This window comes from Schistocerca piceifrons, chromosome 5 (assembly GCF_021461385.2).
Source record: "Schistocerca piceifrons isolate TAMUIC-IGC-003096 chromosome 5, iqSchPice1.1, whole genome shotgun sequence".
Taxonomy (NCBI): Eukaryota; Metazoa; Arthropoda; class Insecta; order Orthoptera; family Acrididae; genus Schistocerca; species Schistocerca piceifrons.
In genome coordinates, this window is record NC_060142.1 from 667,406,256 (window position 1) to 667,420,616 (window position 14,361).

The window sequence follows — 14,361 nt, forward strand, 5'->3', positions numbered from 1 at the left end:
GAACACTGGATCTGATGGTACCAGGTTCTGTGTGAATGACGCTGCGCGTGTTCGAGCCATTAGTTCTGCTTTCTTTTCCGCTGAGTATGCAGGTCCGCCAGGCCCTTGAAGCGTTGGGGTGTATATTTTCTCCCTGGTGAAATGTCGGGCTAGCTGCCACACGCCAGGTCGTGCGGTGTCCAGCCCTTCGAGTTTTTGATTCCACTGTTGTGTTCTATGTGTTTGTATTTTATCGTGTATGATGCCCTGTAGTCTGTTAATGTGCCGTTTGAAGTACGGACGCCTGGTGCGCTGCCATTGTCTCCTGAGGCGATTCCTCATTGAGATTAGGCCCAGGATTTCCTGGGGCAGGGCCGCACTGCGTTGTTGTGAGGTGCGATCAGGTATGGTGCCTGCCATTGCGTCCCGGACGGCGTTAGTGAGGGTTTCCACTGCCTCGTCAATTTGTCCTGTTTCGTTAATTTCGTGTGTAGGTGGGATGTGGCTATCAAGCGTTTGCTTGAACGATGTCCAATTCGCACGCCCGTAGTCCAACATCTTGCGTTGTTCTGTGTGCTGCAGTGTTTCCTCAATGTATAGTATTACAGGTTGGTGGTTTGAGGGCAGATCGTTTTCAACGGCAACGTTGAGTGTCGCTGTAATGCCCTTGATGAGGGCCATGTCTATCACGTCTGGCCTGTGTCCCCTCTGATAGGGAATGTGCGTCGGTTCAGCCGGCGCTAGTATAATGTAGTTTCTACCTAGCGAATGTTCGTACAGTTTTTTGCCGTTGGGATTTCGTATGCGTGAATTCCATTCTGGGTGTTTTGCGTTCAGATCTCCAGCGACTATTACTCGCGGTGAAATGTTGAGTAATGTGCTGATATCGCGTGTTGAGATGCCTACAGGGCTGTTGTATACCGATATCAGCGTGGTGTATGCTCCGTTGAACTTGAGTATGACGGCCGTAGCCTCAATTTTTTCCAGTTCAGGGACCCCTGGCCAGGATGGCCGCTCGCTTGTATAGGCTCGGATGTCCACCCCTTGGTTATGCAAGTACCAGTCTCACCAGTTAAGGTTACAAATTTTGATACATACATCCCTCGGCAGATGTGAGTACACCATCGGAACCGCGCTAAAAAGTAAGTCTTATTTACTATGTTACATTAATTTCTAGGATTATTCTGTCGCCCGTAGATCAAGTTTTAGTTTTTGCAAAATTTCGTCACTTAACGCAAATTTGTTTGTTTACATCTGTGCTGCAAAGTTTTAACATAAAACTGAATGTAGCACCGTTTTTAGAGGTAATTTATAGCGATCTACACATTGCGCTGCTCAAAATCTTCATATCTATAGTAATTAATTAATTATGGGCGTAAAATATTAATAATAATTTGCAAACAATGAAAACTATTGCAAGTTAAGTGTATAGTATAACTTAACTAATTTAAAATACATGTGATGCTACCCAAAGTACTATATAGTGCCGTTCTTTACGTCACGAATTTTCTATTGAATTTTATAAACAATATTCCCTCAAACTTTATTTATTGCTCTTTACGGGCTTAATTATTTATGAATCTTAACGTATGACTACGACACTCGATCCGCTATGACGAGACGTTTTTAATGAGTGCTCGCTCACCCCTATAAGTTGTTATTTACTATTTTTATTAATCATTCAATGTTCGTGATATTAACCGATTTTGAGGTTACTATAACTTTTGCGTCTCGTGACTTGAAATAAAGATCGATCTTTCAGAAGGTGCATATTGCTGATCACAATCCACTGCCGCATCGCTCTTCACCGTAAGTTACACAGTTTTCACCTAAAGCTCGAAAAACCAAACAAGGTCCCAAGCTGCGGGCCACGTGGCCGCCCAGCAGCAGAGACCATCCCACTGACCGATGCAAATCTCACGCGCGCCCGTCACGCGCTTCCGCGAATCCCGTACCATGTAGCGCGCTCGCTCTCCACAAGGCAATCCATGCATACTAGAAATGTTCATCTTGTAACTGGGGTTTGTCACACACTGGTATGAGTTAACGTATAATGATATGGATGCAGTTCTTCATCGTGCAGCACTTGAACAACTGGTCTTCGAGATACCTGGAACTGCCTTTCAATATTACACGTGCCTCGCCGATGTGACTGGTGAACAGTTTCAAGAATCGTGTCCTCTGTTTGTGCAGTACGTGTAGTCCTTGGACGACCTCTATCCATTGTTTGTTGACGAAGATTGCCGATTTCCCGAAGGCGTTGCTCCAGGTGAGGAAAAACATTGTTATCGGGACGGCACCATTGAAGGTACCGTTCAGCATACGCACGAATAGTATCGGCTTGGATGTCAGATGCAACCAGAACCAAAAGCATGTCGAAAAAAGGAATCTGCCGAGGATTCGAACCATAGCTCCGTGGTGAATGTGGGTTTGATGGGCCAGCAGTTCAAGAGGTAGCGTATCGAATATTTCTGCAGCATACAGGGAAAGCGGGAAAACCACCTTCCGCTAAGTCACAACGCGGACGAAAGTGTGTGTTGAGAGATCGCGACGGACAGTCACTGAACAGGATTCTGACAAAAAATGACGAATGCTGCAAATGTCTCTGGAGAGCTGAATGTCGCCCTCGCGAACCCTGTCAGCAGCAAAACAAAACTAAGGGAAGTCCACAAGAAGTTAACCTCGGGGCGAGCTGGTATTTCAAAACCACTCACCAGTGATGCAATTTTCCGTAGCAGGAAAACGTGGTGACGAAGCCCTAAAACCTGTCCTATGGAGCAATGGATCAAAGTCATTTGTTCGGATGAGTATTTTTTTATACTGTTTCCAGCTTCTGGCCAAGTTTAGGTTGCAAGAGTGAAACATGGTGGGGGATCGGTGATGATTTGCGCATCCATAGCACGGTATTTCGTTGGCCCCAAATTACTCTGCCAAGTCCATTTGCCGCTAAGTATTATGTGACTATTTTGGCAGATCAGTTCTATCCCACGGTACAATGTTGGTTCCCCAGTGGTGATGCTGCAGTTCAATACTACAGGCCGCTGTTTACACAGTTCGCATAGTCCAGGACTGGTTTTGTATACACTGTGGTGAATTATCGTATTTCCCTGGCCGTTACAGCTACTAGCTCTCAATATCATTGAGCCTTTGTGGTGTACTTTGGAAAGAAGGGTTGTTGTCTCTATACACCTACATCATCGTTGCCTGAAGTTTCCATTATCTCGCAAGAATAAAGATACAAGATTCTACTGACAACCATAGAGAACACGTGTTTATCCATTCCGTCACGACTGAAAGCTGTTTTGAATGCCAACGATTTCTCTGCACCATATTAGACATTGTAACGTCTTGGTTTTCCAACATTTGTCCACCCCTGTAGATGAAGATTTTTCAGGACACTACTAATTCGTTTCAGCTGATCTTCATAGTCGGTCTCATTCTTGAGGCATCTGCATCCCCTTATTCCTATCCCATTTGTTGCATTTTTATACTTTCTCCATTCGTCTATTAGATTAAATATTTGTTTGTTATCCAAGAACTTCTGTTGTGCCTTGTCTTTCACCCTGTTGGTCCTCTATTGCTTTCACTATTTTGTTATTAAAAGCTACCAATTCATCTTCTATTGTATTCCTTACCTTGTTCCAATCAGTCGTTGCTTAATCCATTTCAAACTCTCAGAAGGTATGGCTTTTTCAACTCATCCATGTTCTTCTTCCTTTATTTCATAACTTTTTGTAAATTCTTCACTTTCAACCTGCAGTTCAATCAAAAAACAATATTGAGGTTCCCAATTTGTCCCTGGGAATGTTTTGGAGTTTAAAATCTGCTTTATAATTCCTTATTGTGTAATATTGTTACCAGATACCATGAAACTTCTTTATTAAAACTTTTACTTAAACTGCTGAGTGAAATTGAATGCAGGTGAACCTACTTTCTCTTTACTTATTCTTATCGTGTCAACACTGGCCCACAATATTCTAGGCCAACGCAATATGACTGCTCAGAAAAAAGGATAACCTGACTTCAAATAATTAATTCAATAGAATGGCCCTGACTAAAAAGAAATCTTAACGATAACCTATACATTTCATAAGCACGTACCTCACAAAAATCTTCATTACGCGAAATACTGCAATACAGCGAGCGTCAGTACTGCCAGCTAAATAAAAGATACTAACTACTAAAGCCACTGACTACTAATAGGCATGTGGTTAGCAAAGGAAAGCAAAGAAAACCAAGTAATGTACTTTTTACCTTAATAATGTGACATCCAGTTCAGACACAAACATAAATCGTCATTGACATCTAGTACAAAAGTATATATGAATAATATTCAATCTCCAAGTCGAACATGTACAGATCGTTAGCCTACGCTAACACTTCAGACCTCTACCTCCATCAATGCTAACTTCCCACATCTAACTTCCGTCACTGCTGGCCGTTCACCTCCAACTGCGCAGCAGTACTTTCATCACTGCTGCGACTAACTTCCAACTTCCCAACACTACTGACGATTAACTTCCAACAACGAGTCCGACTAGCCACAGAGTCTCTTACAAAGAAAGTGCAGTCAGACATCCAATGCAAAGCGCTACGCAGCGCTGCCAACACAGAGGCAGCCCACTTATAATCGGAGTTCTGTATCTATGTTTAGTGGATGGTTTTCCTCCGTATCTACATATGTTTCATTAGTTGAATAAACAGACTAGGCCAAATTTTACTATGTAAATCTCTCGTTTTATTTGACAGTTTAAAGTCCATCCTATTTCTGAACGAACAGCAGTTTGCTTGCGAAACGCATCACTGGTGTTTCCTCCCTTACTTTTCGTCAAACTTTTTCCTGCTCTACTGCTTTTTCACGGTGGAAGACTATGACAGCTCTTCACTCTGTTTGACTGTGCACTCTGTATGAGTGGACTCACAATGACGTCAGTGACGGGCGGATAGCGTTGCAGATTGCCCCACTGTGCCTCGCCGCAGCTCCGCCGCTGGGGAATTTGTGTCAGATTTCGCCCGCTGACGACGCCGACGCCGACAAGTTGGCGGAGAGCGACAAGTTTTCGCCAAGTGGCGTGAGCAGCCGCCGCCGGTCTTCGCAGCTCCGCCCTGCTCTGCTCGCAGCAGATAGCGGCCGCCCTGTATAACTAACACGGCTCACGGCGCTCCCTGTTTGCCCTTCGCCTCTCTCAGAGCTCTCCATAATTCAGGGTGGGGAATCTGCGCCCCGAACACTGGCTATTCATCACTACGGCTGCGTTAGCTATTCAGCGGCAAACACCGTGTCCTTCGGCACACCGTTAACGGCCTCGTCTTCTACCCGTATTAATATCGCGTGTGGTCCCAGCTCCGCGAGCGCCCCGTCCCTTGTCGCTGGAAGCCTAAGTAGCGAAATTCTCAGGGCGTTTCGACTCGCGGTGTGTAATCAAAACCTTTCTCACTTTTAGCAGCGCCACCAATATGACGGTTGGCTCCTATGATGTTCTTGAAATTTTCATTCATTTGGATAAGTAATTGCAGTTCTACACTATAACGGAAACGACATACTCGTTCACAGAAGACTTAGGGAAATAATCTCTGCTCGAGACCGCGGTTATACACTACTGGCCATTAAAATTGCTACACGAAGAAGAACGGCAGATGATAAACGAGTATTCATTGGACAAATGTATTATACTAGAACTGACATGTGATTACATTTTCACCCAACTTGGGTGCATAGATCCTGAGAAATCAGTCCCCAGAACAACCACCTCTGGCCGTAATAACGGCCTTGATACGCCTGGGCATTGAGTCAAACAGAGCTTGGATGGCGTGTACAGGTACAGCTGCCCATGCGGCTTCAACACGATACCACAGTACATCAAGAGTAGTGACTGGCGTATTGTGACGAGCCAGTTGCTCGGCCACCACTGACCAGACATTTCTTCCCCTACTCTAGCTGACATTCAATCCTCCCGAGGTTTCCTTAGGTAACTGTTGGATTGCTTTGCTCGTTTTCCTACTACTCATACCAATATTTATCAGGAAACATCAATTTAAAATACATATCTCATGAAAATCTGCTCTGCCTGTACTGCTGTATCGTCTTAAAATACAAACCCGATGTTTTGACTATGTTGCCGTACCCTTCATAATGGCCTGTTTGACATTGCAACTGCGAAAATTAGTATTTATACTTTGCAACAATGAAAGGACTTTTTACTGAAAGTAATGAGGAATGTTACGTCGCTATTAACTACCACCGTGAAAAGTCATAGTAGGCATTAAACTTATCAGCGCTCTTACGTATATTAGAATAAACGAATGTGTATAAAAGAGCTACACATGTTGCCACACGGTGAGAGGCAAACTAATTTAATCAAAACGATAGCAGTTAATAACTAATATGAACTTGTTAAAAAAGTTACTATACTCGGCACCTCTATCACTGAGTCCAGCCTAAAGAAGAAGTTTCTTCTATTCCTTTCTTGGGGACCTCTCCCATCAGATTCAACGACTTCTTCGTAATAAATCCAACTGTAATGTAGCCTTTTCAGCCAATAATAGTTTGAAGAAAAATTTATTCATAATTTAAAGCCGACCCGTTCCCCTTTAAAAAACTCTGGTGTCTATAAGATTTTTTGCGACACTTGCTCTTCTTACTAAATAGGACAAACAGGACATGCCTTTACAGTGATATACAAAGAAAATCTTTTAAGAAAAAGTGGTAGTGGCAACCAAAATTCGTCTTATGTCGACCACCTTCTGGTTACAGGTTACGTACCTAAAGCTATTCACAATATCAACATTTTGTACACTGAGTAGATCAGATGCTCTCGAAGAATTAGAAATTTTTAAACATCTTTCTCGAAATGATGGCTTCATTCTTAATGATCAACTACAATTACGTAATAAAAGCTTGTTCAACGGTATTAAGCCATTACTTGATATTTGATTTCGTGTTCCCTCTTGCAGTTACCGAAATATTTTTTCTATCTACGTCGATTCATAATTTTAGTTCATTGAATGGTTTATATTAACTACATTGTATGTTATACAGTTTTTCTACTCGCTGAGTTAATCAGCTTCCTTTGTAATTCTGTGATGTTTTCAGCCTTTAAACTGTGCTTCTAAGCTCTTATGTAGACAAATTGTTACCATGTCTGCTACTGTCAGATAAAATATTGCCTCATACTTCGTGTATTAAATAATGTTCATCATAATATTCGTCTGCCTATATTTTGAGTCTTACGTAGCCTGTTTGTATTTGCGGCTACTAGATTGCACTCTTGGTGTAATGTTCACCTGCCCGCAATTGCTAACGTGGGCGCCTCAGTCTACCATAGCTCTACATGTGTTGTAAGACGTCGTGGTCTCCTGAGCTTCATTGCTTACATATTCCGCCTTCACAATCATATTCCGCACATCAAGACGCTTCATTGGAACCCAAACTCGATAAGATAAAGTCAATGTTGTATGAATTCATGTAAACAATATGCAAATAACAAGTAAGCCCACTGTGGTTGAAATACTCGAGGCTGGAGTACACACATACATTCCAGACACGACGGTTGCAGGGGCTTTTAGTTCAGGAGACATAAACCACACGCCGGGAGGCCAGCCCCTTCAGAGGATGACTCAACCTATCTACATTGGCGCCCGACCGCCCATAGAGCAGACAGCGTTTGCCCGAGTGAAAGGAGGAACGACCCCGTGTTTGGCTTAAAAGCAAATTCCGCTACATAGTGTGGGAGCGCCCAGCCTACGTATTCTTTACAACATAGGACGCAGTTTCAGAGATTTTCACAGGGAGACAGCAAACGCCAAACGCCGATGTTACAGATTTCCGGATTGGTCACCTTAAACGAAACGTCATTCTCCCATTATAGAAGAGCAATGCTGATTGGCAGACAATATTCCTGACGCCTTGAGCTGAAGGAGTAATGGGAGAGACCAAAAGATATACCCCTTGATGTCTGGCATGGAGAGGGGCCGTTCTGTTGTCGCTCTTGGAGCGAGAACACGTAATGAGACTGTGCGCACTCATACGTGTACTCAAAGAGCGAGGAACAAGTCTCTCCTCAGGACTTCACTGGGAGAGCACCTCTGTCGAGAACGAATCGGAGTGCGACTCTATATTGAGTCCTTGCGATTCAGCGTTGTTCACTGTGTTGGCCACCACACTTATTGTGCGGTGTGAACAGACAGAGTTATAGTTAAACGCCTGCGAGCGAATTTTTGAGTGGCATCGCGGTGGACTGGTTATCTGACCGGTGTACCACGCCAATAGTTAGACTAGGGGCCAATAGGAGTCCTTGACTTCATCAAGGCGTAGGTAGAATTTGATTGGCAAAGGTCAGTCCAGATAGAACGAGAGTTATACTATTTGTCAGCAGCGAGATGCGCAGGCAGCAGTCATTGCAGATTACGGTATTGTGCGCTACAGCTCTTGTGAGCCCCATATTTCCTCCACAACACTACACTTCACTGCATTTCACACGTGACAGCATCAACCGTACCTAGCAACATTCTAATGTATAATTATTCAAGTTAAGTAGGTGCGGCTCTCAGCCATTCTGCCAAGTCAATAACAATCTTAAACTTTGTATAGAAATTTCATAAGCGAATCCTAACTGTGGTGTCACCACCAGACACCACACGTGCTAAGTGGTAGCCTTTACATCGGCCGCGGTCCGTTAGTATACGTCGGACCCGCGTGTCGCCACTATCAGTGATTGCAGACCGAGCGCCGCCACACGGCAGGTCTAGAGAGACTTCCTAGCACTCGCCCCAGTTGTACAACCGACTTTGCTAGCGATGGTTCACTGACAAAATACGCTCTCATTTGCCGAGACAATAGTTAGCATAGCCTTCAGCTACGTCATTTGCTACGACCTGAAAGTTTTTCAGCCATTTCTCTTTAGAACGTTAGGAGCGTCTGTCTGACTTCTGTGGTAGTGCGGGGGTGGAAATTACATCTTGTAGGAGCCACAGGAGCAACAGGGTAAAGGGTACATCTCAGATGAATCCATTGCACAGAATGACAGAATAGCACCCACGCGTGCTCACAGCGTGAGCAGTCCCTAGTGGCTTCACTTGTATGTTTTCTATTTTAAAATTCTGTGACTAAAGCTTTATCGCTTGATATTTTCTTATACTAGACTTTTAAGTACTGTTTCTTTTCTTTTTTGTACTGGTAGTCTGTACTTACACTTAAAATTTTTTTTCCTGAAACTTTATGCTTATGTCAAAGGCCAGTTTCAGTGTTTTACTTCTGGTGAAGGCACTCTCAGTAGTTGCTGAAACCTAGGTCATAAGACTTTATTTCTGAGACCGAGGGCTGTTATTGCTTTAATTTTGCTGCCTAAAAAGTTTGCCTTGACATCGGAAGAGCTCATTTTTTTCTAGTAGGAAGAGCCAATAACCCATGTCCGATATCACACTCTGCGAGAGCATGTAGTGCGATTCGTGGCCTGCAATCCAGCGGGTTGTGCCGACGTTTCCTGTGAAGGGGTGGGGGTGTGCGGGGAAGACCCCGTATGGGAAGAATATAAAGTATTCTCCGTGATCGCAAAGTCGTTGATGCATTGGAGGAGTGCAACGATACGTTTCGTCAGCTGCCAAACATCCTTCGCATTACCGCGGTGGAGACAAAGGTCGTTGTTGTCTAGCATGTCGCACCGTGGGGAATCGGCCTTGCAGACGTCGTCCAACGGTCGCGGTGTGAGTGTCTGGTGGCTGACAAATGCACACCAGTACGACCTCGCCACTGTGGTGAGGAGACGCTTATGGCCAGTTCGCCAGATCTGTTGGCAATCCCTCGTTGGGTATTTAAGTTTGACAACAGTGCTGCCTTGATGACGCTACAAGCATAGACATCTCACAGGTGGTGGGGATCCTCGTGGAACATAACTAAAATCAACGAAGAATCGTGCAACGTGGGAAAGGAAGGCGACACTGGCCTACCACCACCGGCAGTCCAAAGGACGGGGGAAGAATCGCCGACGTTGTAAGGTAACGGGCGAATTGTGGCGCCCTGAAACTATTCGAAGGTGGCGTGGCCGCACCGGCCGCTCGGCCAGCCGGGGCCCTGCAGCAAACACGTGGTAGCGAACGTTAGCCGGACGAGAGGGGTGGCCCCAGTGCGTGGTCAAGCCGTGTGGCTGGGAATTCCATAGTGACGCTGTGTCGGTGAATGAGACACGCCGGGAGTGCCAAAGAGGGCGGACTTTGTGGATCCATCATGGCAGACATTTCACAGTTCGTATAGAAATTAATAGTAGCCAGATCAATCATGGTACCTCAAAAAGAAACGTGTAAATTACTATTATTTGCACGTGGATTCTGATGGTGTAGTTTAAAGTTTAGTATCTGATGGTAAATTATACAAGTAACACCCAGCAACGAATTTTCAAAATTTAAACGCATCATCCGATTTCGTCGATCGCCGTATCGTTAGAAAGCTATTAGTGTAAACCTAAATTAGTATGAGTTATTGGAGGTCAAAGTGGCCGATTACTATCGATCGCGTCAGGCCAGAAGTACTCCACAGTGACACGAAATAACGGTAGCAGCATGTTTGTAAATATATTTATTCATCTGTGTCTTTGTTTGTATCCAATATACACTAGTCATGAAGAAACTGGTTAAATATTTACTCAGTTTCAGAAAACACAGAGACATTAGGCTTCTGGTCTACCTTGATATTGTATTCCTTTGATATATGTTTATTTAATTTGTTTATGTATCTAATAATGTGTGTTAGAGCGTGTTTATGGCCCATCCGTAGGAATATTTATTTAATTTCTAGTATTTAAATGTGAATCCAGTATTTCGTATGTTCTTAAATATGTTTGTGACTGTACGTTCGCTTGGAGACATGGAGGGAGCGCTCTAGCCAATCACAGCGCTCGTTAATGGTGAGACTGTATGGAAGTTGTAACATTATGCGAATGCCCTACCATTTTAAATCATTCACTAACCGAGCAGTCGCTCGCAACAGCTACAGTTAGCAAATAAAGTCTTGTGAAGTGACGTGTTTACTGTGCCGTCAGAGATGCAGTGAGCTATTGACTTTGAAAGCCGTTGCACGAAAGGCGGGCCGAAGAAGAACATTTTTACACATTATTTTGATGTACGAGATATTCTCGATGAACAGTTACCCACTCTTCTGTCTCTCGTAATTTGTGTCGGACACGCATGTCTTGCCACCGTACTATTAGTGTTTAAAAAATATTTTTATAGTGTAATGTGAAAGTGCCAAACTGCATAGCAGTAGATTCATGTGAGAAACTATATTGTGCGATGTGTATCTAGAAATGTTAAAAAATGTAAGTTCGTTAATGTTAACTGCCATAAATTCAAAGTTAAATGGAACTTGTGTAGGGACTAATTATTTAGTATAGAACCTATGTCTCACTACTTCATGACCATAAATATTTAATTTTCTTTTATGTTTCTGAAAAGCTTGATGGTTCAAAGTCACAAATTGTTTCGTCGAAATCGGACGGAAGTTGCACACGGCGAAATAGTTTCTCCGCGCCTTATTCTGCTGGTAAATGCATGATAAACTTCGGTCCCTTAGGAAATTCATGTTGAGACATCCAAAAACAATATTTTCAATAGTCATTTAGCCCTGACCAGTAAATGTATTCAAAACCACTACAATAACTAGTTGTGTCTATTGTCCTAAAATACAATATATATCATTATGTGCTTTTCTGTGCAAATACATTTCCACTACCGATTATAGCTGTATGTTAACGCACAAAAGTAAATGTATTGTTATAATTGGCGCCTCTGAACAGGGACACGAATTAAAAAAAAAAACTTGTGTACTGCGCAAAGGCATAAAAATTTTTCAGTAAGATAAGCATTGTGGAAATTTCCATACATTTTGCTTTGTTACATGCATTTAACACCATCCAATAAAATTTCCATCGAGCGAACAAAAGAGATAAGGCAATCGGAGAAATTTGTGGAAAAGATATTTTTTGGAATGTAATTTGAGCGAAAATCGCCGAAGGCAGTCACCAACAACATAAGTTAAAATTTTGTCAGCCGTAGCCAAGCTTCCTTAGTTTCAGACGTCATTAGTCAATTTGTGACGATCTTTAGTAGTTGCAGTAGAAAATTTGCTTCAAATCCAGTTGTTTGCATTTATTAGATTGGGTATTTCTTTAACGATTGCTTAAATTCCATTGTTGTGTATTGTATATCAGTTGTTTTTAAATCTCCGCTGCCGTTTCAAAGAGCTTACCAGTATTAGTTTTCATTTATTTTGATCCGTGTGCAGCCATACTTCCTTTACGGTCCAGAATAGTCACTTGTTCTCGTGACCTGCAACTCCCGACATTCCAATCTTGTGACGTAGCAGTGACAACCGACCCGCTATCAATAAATTACATCTCTGTCGACAGCTGACGGGCGTAACTCAAACGAACTTCATTGACTTACTGTTTGCAAATACGTGAGCTATGGCAGACGATAAAATGTCATCTTTAGCTTCAAATGAACAGAATGAAACGAGTGAAGTGTCACGTCGCTTACGATCCCGCAGGATAATTAGTAGGGGAGAGACACCAATCGAAACAACTGTAGAAAGTGAAGTAGGAAATATTATGGACTTTGGTGCCTCACACCATAATGTTACAAAGTGGGGGAGGAGGATCGTTTCGAGAGAGGACACGAGCGCAGTTCGAGCAGGAGGTAGTTCTGGAGAGTACGGCAGAAGACAAGGGGTGCTGGACGCGGAGGCGCGGCGGACGGTCGCGTGAGAGACTTGGAGAGTGTGGAGCGATTTGCGCGTGGTAGCGGCAGATAGAAATACTCTGGATTGCCGACTTGTGCACTTTGAAAGGTGGCTACACTGTATCTACAGGAATTTGATTTTAGTATTGCTTACATTCAGGGTTCTTCAAATATTATTGCTGATGCTTTATCACGTGCACCTATGGGTTTGAAACAAAGTGCTGAAGAGGACAGCAAAGAAAACAGTTATTGTTTGATGTATATTCAAGGTGTTGCGTTTGAAAATTTTATTTCGTCTTCGCTCCAGGACATCGCTAAGGAGTAAAATAAGGATCCAATCTGGAAGGACATTAAGGAGAAGTGGAGGAGAAAGGAAAGCGTAGCGATTAGACAGTATTATTTAGTTCTTTTTAAACGAAAATCGGTCGACAACTCTGTTTTTGTTGGTTTGTATTCCTGATGAGTGGGTTCATAAATTGATTTGGTATACACATTTCAGTTATGCACACTTTGGTTCCAGAAAATGCTTTCATAAATTGCGAGAAAATTGCTACTTCAGTAAAATGGAAAAACGTATTCGATCTGTTCTTGCCAAATGCAAATTATATCAAAAGGCTAAGCCGCCAGCTATTTCTCACAGAGCACCGTTGTTTCCTATCATTCCAGCGAAATTAAAGGAGATGGCTGCAGTCGATTTGTTCGGTCCAGTGGTTCGTTCCACTAATGGTTTTGCGTACATTTTGGTAGCAGTAGAATTGACATCAAAATATGTGTGTTTTACACATTTACGCAAAGCAACAGCTCGTTCAGTATCTAACGCTTTCATCAAACATATTCTTAAAGAAGTGGGTCATGTTGATAAAGTTATATCAGATAATGGATCACAGTTTCGCTCTAAAATTTGGCTTCGTACTCTACGGCGTCGTAAGATTAAACCAATTTTCATTTCACTTTTTCACCCTCAATCTAACGCTTCAGAGAGATGGATGAGGGAAATCAATAAACTGTGACGATTTTATTGTCATCAGAGTCACAGAACGTGGGATCAGTATCTTCATATTTTTCAAAACATTCTGAATGAACTTCCTAATGATTCAACTTCTTTACCGCCTATATTGATATTAAAAAATAAAGCACCGACAAATCGCATTTCTGAAATAGTTCCTTTTCCGCCTACACGGAAACTGCGGCATTCTGAAGTTGTGAACCTGGCTCTGCAAAATATTGCATCTGCGGCTGCGAGAAGAGAGAAATCAGCTAAACGTCGTGGTCGTTTAAAAACCTTGTCAGTTGGTCAAAAGGTGTTAATTAAGTCTCACCGTTTGTCTCACAAAGGAAAAGGCTTGTGTCGCAATTTTTTTTCTGCTTTATAACGATCCATATAGGGTTCGCAAAATCATTCATGATAACACTGTCGAAGTAGAAACTCTTAAATCTCGGCGCTCTAAGGGAGTACATCACATATCGAACGTTAAAATTTTTGTGGAATGACATACTGTTGAGAAACTAACAGTTATACGTAAACACACGGAGAGTACAAGGATACCGCGCCGTGTTCTGGCGGCGGAACACACTCAAAGCAACAGTCAAGTCAGCGCGGCGCACAAGGCAGTCGTTGACCGCAAACAATTACTTCCTACGTCACGCGTACCT